The sequence below is a fragment of the Hyperoodon ampullatus genome (assembly GCF_949752795.1).
Source record: "Hyperoodon ampullatus genome assembly, chromosome: 10".
Classification (NCBI taxonomy): Eukaryota; Metazoa; Chordata; class Mammalia; order Artiodactyla; family Ziphiidae; genus Hyperoodon; species Hyperoodon ampullatus.
Window position 1 is genome coordinate 104,940,064 of NC_136923.1, and position 10,609 is coordinate 104,950,672.

The 10,609-nt window shown below is 57.3% G+C and overlaps 1 long non-coding RNA gene across 1 annotated transcript; it reads left to right on the forward strand.

Annotated features, from left to right (window-relative positions):
- Window positions 1–4,037: 4,037 nt before the first annotated feature.
- On the forward strand, window positions 4,038–5,180 carry LOC307058863. Its single transcript, XR_013811105.1, has 3 exons — window positions 4,038–4,074; window positions 4,390–4,514; window positions 4,913–5,180. It is a non-coding gene; the product is annotated as an uncharacterized lncRNA (long non-coding RNA).
- Window positions 5,181–10,609: the final 5,429 nt, after the last annotated feature.

A 10,609-nucleotide genomic window follows, 5' to 3' on the forward strand; every position in this document is an offset into this window, starting at 1 on the left:
TGCTTTTGGATGGCAACCTCGCTGTTTGCCAGCGGATATTTTGCTTTCAAGGCAGAGATGACGCAGGCAGCGTCAGGGGCCTCCCGGGACGTGAGGTCCATCCTCACTCTGCCCGTCCACATGGGGGCGGGCTTCCCCTCCGATGGGCGGCCTGCGGGTGGTCCCGCACCCTCATCAGACCTCCTCCCCTCCTGGCCCGAGGCCCGAGACCTCATCCCCAGAGCTGAGCGCCCACAACAGAGCCTCCCCGGGCAGGACCCTTGATGCTTTCCCCCACCCCGGGCACCACTGAGCACACCTGGGTCCTGGGGCAGGTCCAGAAGTCGAGGCGGGGGAGGACCCATTCCCGCCCTGGGCAAGTTCATCTTCTGATGCGAGACAGGCGCGGGGCCTGGCCCAGGGCGGGGATCCTGCGTGGGGCAGTTTTGCCCTCCAGGGCCCGCGTCGCAGTGACCCCTCGTGCCCGGGGGGTGTTGAGGGAGGCTCCTTGGGGGGCTGCCTGTGAGCTCGATCGGGGGCCACGTTCCGAGTGAGAGACAGGGAGCCGACAGTGAGGATGCTGCGCACGGGGCCCAGCGCAGGGCGGGGGGCAGAGGCGGGGGTGCGTCCGGGGAGGTGGGGCGCGGCGGGGGAGATGGACGGGGCCCCCGAGGAGAGGCCTGTGTCTGGTGGACACTGGGGGCGGGCCCTGGTTTTGAGCTCAGGAGCCACACGTGCTGCTTGCCTGTTTGAGGTGGTGCAGCTTCTCCCCCGTCAAAGCCGGAGAGACTTTGTTTTGCCCTGGCCGGCCCCTCTACCACTCTCCATCCTGAAACGGGTGTGGTGTGCGAGATTCCTGGGGAGAACGAAGCCTTGTAAAGTCCTTGGAAAACTGTAAGTGCTGTCTAGAGATCACCGCTGCTGCCAGTTAAGGACTTACAGCGGCAATTACCTTACTGCGAGCAGGCTGGCTCCTGGCCCCCCAGTTAGCCAAGCAGCTGGCAGGAACGCTTTGCATCCAGGTGCAAATTTTCCAAAAGCTCAAAACAGAATGTGTGGAAAAGTGAGGCGAGTTGAGTTTCTTTAGAGTTGGCCCTAAATACCTGCGCACGCCCCGCCCGTGGGGTGTTCTTTCCCTCCCATCATTTATGTACGACTTGCTTATTCCACAAACTCGGGGAATTCTCAACCTGTGAGCGAACAGCCGGAGGAGGTGGTACCCGAGATTAGAGGTTGCTGTTATCTTCCCGTTTTGCAGAGAAAACTGAGGCAGGGGGCGTCCAGGGGACTCAGGCTGCTGCCCAGCCGCCCTGCGCCCCGCTCCTCTCAGCTCGCCCTCCGCCCTGTCACCTCCTCTCGGCTCGAGCCGGCCCAGGACCCCGGTCTGCCTCGGTGTGGCTGCCTGCGCCGTCATCCGCCCCTCGGTCGCTTTAGAAACGTGTCCGTAGCGAGCACCTCGTCATCCAAGGGCCTCCTTTCCGGCCACCGGCGAGGCCCCCGTGGGGAGGCAAGCGGAGCGGGGGCGCCCTGCTCGCTCTGCATTCCGCATTCCCACAGCGCCTCCCCAGCTCGGGTGGAGCCGGAAGACGGGGCCTCCGCAAGCTCTGGATGGGTGGGCTCTGCGCCCAGCATCTCCAGACATGGGCGCCCAGCGGCCCCTCCTTCACGGAACTCCCCGCCCGGTGGAGCGAGCAACGGACCAGCACCCACTGGGCCAAGGGACCAGCACCACGGGGGGAGGGGCCTCGGCGCCGAGGGGAGGGACTCTGGGCGGGACCCACTGAGAAGCTGGCCCCGACCGGACCAGCCGTCGTGCCGGGGTTCGTCCCCGGGAGGGGCACCGCACCCGTGCACGTGGGGCCCTGGCGCCTGGCCTGCCCAGTGGGCTCACCGCGAACCGCGTCTCAGCCCGAACGACGGTTTCCTTCACCTCACGTGTGCTGAAGTGTGGGGTCCGAGGACCCAAGTGCAGGGCTAGCGGTGACGTGGGGGAGGCACGGGGTCGGCCCTGGGGGCTGCGGTGACCCTGGCTCCTCCCTGAAGGGGCGGGGGGGGGTGCTGGGAGCCCCCTGCGGAGCCAGGCCCAGCCTTATCTCCGGGGTCCTGAGTCCCGCGCAGGTGTGCGGGGGTCAGTGCTCCCCTTTACCACGTGCTCCCGCAGCGCTTCTGTCCCCGAAGGACCCGGCCGAGGAGCTAGAGGTGCTGGCCCAGCATCCGTGCCGGGGCCGATGCTGGGGCGGATGTGTCCTGGTTCTGGGACGCCAAGTCAGAGCCCCTGGTGGTGCGTTCCTCCGTCACGTCCACTTCTGGGGATATTTCAGGGTGATGCCATCAGTAAATAGTAAGCCATCGAGAAAAACCAGGGTGACATTTAAGCTGTCTGGTAGCTTATTCTTTTTTTTTTTTTTTTGTGGTATGCGGGCCTCTCACTGCTGTGGCCTCTCCCATTGCGGAGCACAGGCTCCGGACGCGCAGGCTCAGCGGCCATGGCTCACGGGCCCAGCCGCTCCGCGGCATGTGGGATCCTCCCAGACCAGGGCACGAACCCGTGTCCCCTGCATCGGCAGGCGGACTCTCAACCACTGCGCCACCAGGGAAGCCCCTGGTAGCTTATTCTTTACAGTCATACATCTTTCCCTCCAGACACATATGCAAGAAATGAATTTCATTCCACTCATAGGAATTCCTATCCACTCATAGGAATGACTGGATCTTCTAAGATTTCTGGATTCAAGAATGAAGAAGCTTAGCTCTGGGAGAGCAGACGGGTTCCTGGGAAAGTGCAGGCTGGTTGGATGTGTAGATGCTGCCATGGGGCTGAGCGGGGCCGAGAGCCGTGTCTGGACCTGAAGGCCCAGTGCGCTATCGCGGTCCCTCGCAGCCTGCCCAGCTCGGGGGCAGGTGGGGGTGGGCTGGGCCCTGTACTCACCGACGCTGGGCCTGCCTGAGAGTAAGGGTGTGTGTGTGTGAGTGTGTGTGTGTGAGTGTACGTGTATATAAGGGTGAGTGAGTGTGAGTATGTATGTGACTATATGTGTGTATATGTTCATATGAACGTGTGTGTATGTGTGTGAGTGTATGTATGTTTGAGTGTACGTGTGTATAAGTGTGAATGTGTGTATGTGAGTGTATATTTGTGAGTGAATGTGGGTATGTACATATGTGAGTGTGTATGTGGGTGCCTGAGTGTACATGTGTGTACATGTGTCTGAGTGTGTGTGTATATGTGCGAGTGAATGTGTGTATATGAGTGTATGAGTGTGTTGAGTGTTGGTGTCCACGCCTGTTTCTCCCGCGCCCGCCCCGGGACCTTTCTCACCGAATCCCACTCTGCTTTGGGAACCTGGACTCTCTCCATTGTATTTATGAGGAAAAGAGCCGTGAACAAAGGGTGTCGGGCTGGCGTGGCCCTCTGTCCACACCCTGTGCGAGTGCAGACCCCGTCGCTGACCCTCGCCGTGGGCTCAGTGGGGATCCCCTGCCGCCGGGGCGGGAAGGCCGGTGGCCTGGGCAGGAGGTGGTGGCTCAGGCTGGATCCCCCATGGATGCCACCCTTTCCCGGCAGGGGCTACCCTGGCCCTGTGCTCACACAGGATGTCGTGATGTCCCCCCAAGTTTAGAAGCCATTGGTGCCTGGGCAGGCTCGGGGAAACCCTCTTTGCTTTCTCAGCCGAATGACTTCCAGACAACTCGGCTCTTATCCCTCAAAGTTCCCTTTGGTGGAGCTCGCCGCAGAGGCTTACTGCCCACTGCGCCCACGGTGCAGCCCCTGCAGAGGCCCATATTCCAGAGGCACTGAGCTGCAGGCCGACCTCCTGGCCAGACAATGACTAAGGAGCAAATTACATAAAGGCCCGCATGGGCCTGCGCTGCTCCAGGCCCGCGACTCGCAGACAGTGTGTTTGTGCTGCATCCATAGGCAGTGACTCTAAGGAAACCCTTGGGAGAGCAAGAATTGTGCAAGATGCCAGCCACAGAAAACCTCTGTCAAGAGGTGATGACTTCCCGGCTCGAGACGAGGCTTCCACCCCTGTGGCCTCCGCGCAGCCCCCAGGACCCCTCACCAGGGCCCACGCCTTTCACCAGCACCGGCAGGTACAGTGTCAGGAGGCCAGGATGATGGTGCCCATGACCTCTTTGCAGGAAGTTTCTAGTCTTTAATAATAGCTGATGCTATTTTAAAATATTATGGTAAAATACACATAACATGAAATTTATCATCTCAACCGTTTTTAGGTTCACAGTTCAGTCATGTTACGTGCATTCCCGGTGTTGTGCGACCGTCCCCGCCGTCGTCCCCGTCCTCCCAAACCGAACCTCCGTCCCCATTAAACACGGACTCCCCACCCCCTCCCCCAGCCCCGGCACCCACCCTCCTGCTCTCTGTCTCTGTGAATCTGATTCCTCCAGGGACCTCATATACGTGGAACCACACAGTGTTTGTCTTTTCCTGACTGCTTTATTTCACTGAGCATCGTGTCCTCAAGGTTTCATCCATGGTGTGACCTGTGTCAGGATTTCCTTCCTTTTTCAGGGTGAGTCGTACTCCACATTGTGTTTATCCATCATCTGTGGATACACACTGGGGTTGTCTGGGGGACATCTGTATTCCTGTTTTTCTTAACTTTAATGCCGCTTCTGGAACCAGACATGTCATGTGTGTCAGGCATGTCAGGCGGGCAAGATGTATCAGCATGCCATGTGTGTCATGCACGTCATGCGTGTCAGGCAGGGGCCGGCAGAGTGAGATGTGCTCCCGACACCTCACTGCGGAGCTCAGTCCTCTGTGGACGGCGCTGCCTGTAGGAATCCTGCCCGTCCATTACGTCAAGTCTCTTCCACCCGGGCTGCGTCACGGCTGCAGGACAACTGAGCTGTGACGCTGGTCCCCGCACGAGGTCAGTGCTGTGGACTGAACATTTATGTCCCCCAGATCTACACGTTGAAGCCCTCACTCCAGTGTGGCTGATTCAGAAGCAGTGTCCGTGAGGAGATGGTAAAAGTAAACACGGTCCTGAGGACAGAGCCCTCGTCCGGCAGGGCTGCAGCTCCTACAAGAAGAGGAAGAGACGCCCTGGCTTTCTCTCCACCATGTGCGGACACGGTGGCGGGACGGCTGTCACCAGGGATGGCATCAGCTGGCACCTTCCTCCTGGATGTCCAGCCTCCAGGACTGGGAGAATTAAATTTCTGTTGTTTAAGCTGCCCGGTCTGGAATATTTAGCTCTGGTGGCCCTAGCAGCTGGGACAGTTAGTGACCTGGGCGAGAGGCTGCAGGTGGGAGGCCGCTGCGTGTCCTTCAGTCATGCACGCAACCTCGACGAGGAGGCTGGAAACTGTGAGTCCTGAGGACCCACAGCCCCGGGCCTGCCACCCCCTCCCTCACTGCCAAGGGCTGGGTCCCATTGACCCAAGACTTCTGTGCAAATACGGTGACTTCATTTGGAATGTCTTTGTGATTGTCAAAATGCACAATCCTTTTCTCACTCTTAGGGAGAAATTTAGATAGTGTCATAGGCTGACTGGTGGCAGTCGGGGCTCAGTTAATTCATTAACGCCTCTGGGAGAAATGGCTTATTTCCTCTTGGAATACACTGCAGATTTGCGTTGTTCTAACCTTCCTTATTATTTTTTCTCATAGACCAGCAGTGAGATTAGCATTTTCTGAGTGAATGGTGGGTGGAGAAAGGCCGTGAGCCACATCCTCAGACATCTGGGCTGTTTATAAAACTGGCCGCGGCTGGAGCGGAGGCCGCGCTGGGTCCTCCATCACCACCTCCCAGCAGCAGGGCCCCCCAGCGGGAGGGGCCAGGGATCCACTCGCCCCTCTGGGATGGCAGCTCCCAGGTATTTGGAGGGAAATGGCCTCCGACACAAGTTTGGAAATGCCGAGTTCTGCAGAGTTAAAGGGGCTTCTCTCCATCTTTCACCCACTCGTGCATTTTGCACTTCCACTGGACGGTCCCCGTGTGCCAGGCCTTGTGTCAGGCCCTGGGAAGGGAGACAGGGTGGGTCAGGTCCCCAGACACACTTACCAAGGAGACCCTCCTCCAGGACCTTTGCTGGCTCGCGGGTTTGTGGGTGCCCCTTGGAAAACATAGCTGCCGCTGAGGAAGATTGAGGTGAGCAGGAACCCGGGGGTCACGGTAGCAGCTGTACCTGCCCTGCAGGTCACACGTGCCGTCTCCATCCTCACAACCGTCCAGAGCCAGAAATGCTCCCATTTTCCAGGTGGCAGGATGGGGGCCCAGAGCCCTTCATGACGAGCCCCAAGCCCGGCTGGCAGGAAGGAGCTGGGAGTGGAGTCCAGCCTGTTTGGGTCCAAATGCACGGTTCTTCCGTCTCCTGTCGCTGTGCGTCCTTGTCCTGACCTTTCCGCTCACCAGCCTGGCCGTCTTGACCAAGGCCTGCAGATTCCCGGAGGTCACGTCCGTAAACAGTTAGGAAGAGTTAAGGTCCGCGCTCGCCGCATGCTGAGTGGTGCGTGGTCTGCCTTGCGAGGGGGGCGGCCCCGTGTGGGCAGCGCTATCGTGTCCCGACCCTCACGTGTGAGTTGGCGGGAAGGCAGGAAATTGGTGGGACTGGGTTCAGCTCCACTCGACACACGGGCGTGATGCTTGGGCTGCTTGAGAGCACGTCCTGGACTCCAAGCCGGGGTCCTCTGCGGAGGAGCCTCCCTACCAGCTGCCTCTGCAGACAGCTTCCTCCTCACGACGCTTGTTGAAGGAGCTCCCAAGAGCCGTAACACCTGGAGGCCTGTTCATCACCATCCCTGCTCACCGGAGATCCACTACACATGAAGAATGAGGGCAAAAATACCGTTTATGCAGCAAACCACTGATAAAACGAGACAGGAGCACCTCCGTGGTGGAGGCATGCAGTCCTGAGCCGCTTGTGACGGTCCTCAAGGGCGTTCAGACCAGGAAGGCCTGTGGCTTCACTAGCACGGAGGGTTCTGACCTCACCATCATCGGGGAGAAGCATTTTCCTCTGGGATCCAACCCGACAAGAGGCATATTTCTCGGTGCGAAGCAGGACCACAGGCCCCAGAAATGCTTATCTTTAGCTTGATTGGGATGCTTTGCTCTGTTACCGGGATGGGGTCCTCTTGCAACGTGAATCCGTAAACCCATCCAGACAGACCTGAGGGCGTCAGGGGAGGTGGGACGGGCCTGTAGGCGGCGGGGGCTACACCCGAGGCCGCGCATGGCCCGTTGCAGGGGAGCCAGGAAGGCACCCCGAGGCGGGGACAGTCTGAGGGCCCTTGCCTGGAGCAGGGGCCCGGCCGGCCTCCCGGACCGGGAGTGGGCAGCAGCCCTGGACCTCCCCACCCTCCCCCTGTCCCCCCCAGAGCCCTGAGGGAAGGGGCGGACGGCCCCCTGGACCCCTGCCCAGCCGGGCTCTGGGGGGGGCATGACCCCAAGACCTCCGCCGTTCCCAGCGCCTCCGCAGACGAGCCTCCCTTCACCCTGGCCAAGTGCCCTGCACGCTTTCCCGGGGCAGAGCTGACTTTCGGGGCCTGGGCAGATGCTCAAGTCCAGGGTCGCGGGGCCATCGACCGGGGGTCAAAGAAGTGTGGCTACTGCCTTGTGGTCGGCAGGTGGCAGAGTCTCTCCTGATGGTGTCCTTGCACAAGATGAAGAGCCCATTAGGATGGGCAGACAGGAGGCATCTGGCTGTGTATGTGCGTATGCACGTGTGCCTGTGCGCATGTGTGCCTGTGCATGTGTGCGCATGTGTGCCCCGTGCACGTGTGTGCCGGTGTGTGAGCACATGTGTGCGTGTGTGCACACATGTGCCTGTGTGTATGTGCCCACGTGTCCCTGTGTGCCCACGTGTGCCTGTGTGCACACGTGTGTGCACGTGTGTACACGTGTGCCTGTGTGTATGTGCAGGTGTGTGTATTGGGAGTGGTGCTCCTGCGTGGTTTTGTGTGAGCCCACGTGCTCCTTGGCTGGGCGGTGTCCACGTGGGACGCTGGGCCAGGTCTGACCCTGCGGGCGCGGGTTCAGCTGGTGAGACGCTGTGTGAATGAGATTGGAGATGCGCACGTCAGCAGTGCACGGCCCCATCTTTCGAACACTAGCCGCGTGGGAACCGGGAGTGAACAGCATTTACTGGGTGCCGGCCATGTGCTGACAGCCCTCCCATCTCCTAAAGAAAAGCCGTCTCAGAAGGAAGTCCACGGCCCTGGCTCTGACTTGACCCAGCCGGATCCAGATGCAGGGAGGGTGGTACCCAGTGAGTCAGCCGGCGGGTGAGCAGTGAGAGCTCCTGGGTCCCCCACATGTGCTCCTGCAGCCTCCCCTCGGTGCCCACGGAGACGATTATTTGACAAGTATATTAATGTCCTGGGGCCGCCATAACAAAGTACCATAGGCTGAAACAACAGACATGTGTTTTCTCATGCTCTGGGGGCTAGAAGTCCAAGATCAAGGTGTGGGCAGGGCTGGTTTCCCCCGAGGCCTCCCTGCTTGGCTTGGAGGTGCCGCCTTCTCCCCGTGTCCTCACGTGGTCGTCCCTCTGTGTGCGTCTGTGTCCTCATCTCCTCTTCGTATAAAGGACACTGGTCCTGTGGGATCAGCACCCATCCTAGTGGCCTCATTTTACCTTAACCACCTCTTTAAAGACCTCTACCCCCAGAGAAGGTCACACTCCGAGGTGCTGGGGGCTGAGACTGTACCACATGAATTGGGGTCAGGCCCTGTGCAGCCTGTCACAATCCCAGCTAGGAATCTGGTATTTGTTAATGCAGAGTGCTTATCTGACCTGTCTTGAAGGCCCCCCGACCCCATCTCCTCTGTCCCTCAGCATCCCCATGCCAGTTCGGCTCTGGCTATGGCACTGGGCAGGGGCCACTCAGAGAGAGACAGCCGGCGGGAGGGAGTGCAGGGGTGACCCGACCCGTGAGTCTAGGGTGGGGTGGGGGCTAGGGAAATGTCCAACAGCCTGGGTCTCGATGGAAGGAGAGCAGAGCCATTCTGCGGGCTGCAGGAATGCCCCCCAAGGAAGGATGTGGCCCCATAACCAGCAAGGGCTTTGTGCTGAGTTACGGCACCTGTCACCCTGGCCTCAGAGTCCGTTCCTTCTATGTGGGGTGTTTTCTTCTGGCCTAAAACATTTCTTTTAAAGGGCTGTTGGGACACTGAGGTGAACAAGATGCTTTTAGCAGGAAGGGCCCTTGGGGGGAAGAGTTGTGTAGCTCCCAGACCTGGAGGGAAGTTTCCAGCCTGCAGCATAGAATGGTCTCAGCCAACACCAGAAAATGGGACGTGTGCTGAGCTAATGAAGAGTGTTCTGGAGATGTGTGTGAACAGATATATGTATATTTGAACCTCAACTGGACATACTCTTGAACATTAAAGGGTTAAATACAAGGCAAGCAAAAAGTAAACTGAGGTTGATGAAAATGTGAATGACCACAGATCCTTGTTTTTACACGTGGCCTTGGAGACTGCCCTGTTGAGCTGCCCTTTTTACAGATGAGAAAACTCAAGTGCAGACGCTTCGAGGCCAAAGCAGCCCCTTGAGTTGGTGGAGAAGTGGAAACGAACCAGAGCCTCCACTGCGGGCCCAACACTTTTCTGAAACCCTGTGGACCAGAACTTCATCATCTGGGGGAATTTCATCCTTCATAGCAGCCTGTCTTGACAAAGCTGGGTTTCCTAATTCTCCTTGGGTCTAAACCATGTACTTCTCACTCAGAAATTGGGCAGCTTCAGAATCTCAATTATGCATTCTGCCACGAGGTTAATTCTCAGTAAAGTAAAGCTTTAGGGTATTTCTTCCTGGTATATAATTTGAGGGTGCTCTCATTTTTTCTACTGAGTGTTTTTTAATTCTTATTTTATTCTTCATCCATGAATACAAACAAACAAAGAGGCCTCTTCCTCCGTGCCATGGTGAGCATTCTAGAGAATGTACATTAAAAAGTCTAGGACCAACTAACAGTACAATTTCAAATTTTTTGAAGTGCTGTTTCTTTTTTCTTCATTTTCCTTTTAGTGACATACCTAACAAGTTTGCCCCAAAACACCCGACCCCACTGACACATTTTTTATTTTAAAAATGTGTATTTTTACATTAAAATTTATTTTCTTTTTTATTCTTGTACTCAGTTTCCCTTAGCGTATTTTGCTTTCTAAACTAAGAAAGGAAACAGAAAAAAAGGAAAAATTACCTTAGTCTAACTGCTCTAACACAACTTTGCAGTTCTTTTAAAGACCAAAAAACCGACAAAACATAAAAACCCCAAACTGCAAAGTCTAGGCAATATTAAATATGCTCTTGACAACCAGTGAAAATACGATTCTGTGAACAGATCATCTATGGAGCCAGAATTTCCAGTTTGTTCGCGGGACTTTCCAGGGCGCCGGGCTGTGCCTCTTGCGCTGAATAAATAGCAGATGATAAAGAATAGAAACAATTCCTCTTTCCTTGTTGAGCAACCAAGCAGCACAGAAGAAATCATTTTTTTGTTTAGAAAGAAAATAAAAGAAAGTGCTGTTTTATGGACAAGGTGTGACGTCACCCCGCGCTGAGGCCCCTCTGGGTTCCGCATTCATTCTGGCGCCTCCACTGTCAGGTCACCCGTCGTCCAGGCCGGAGGCTTGGCATCCACACCACAGAG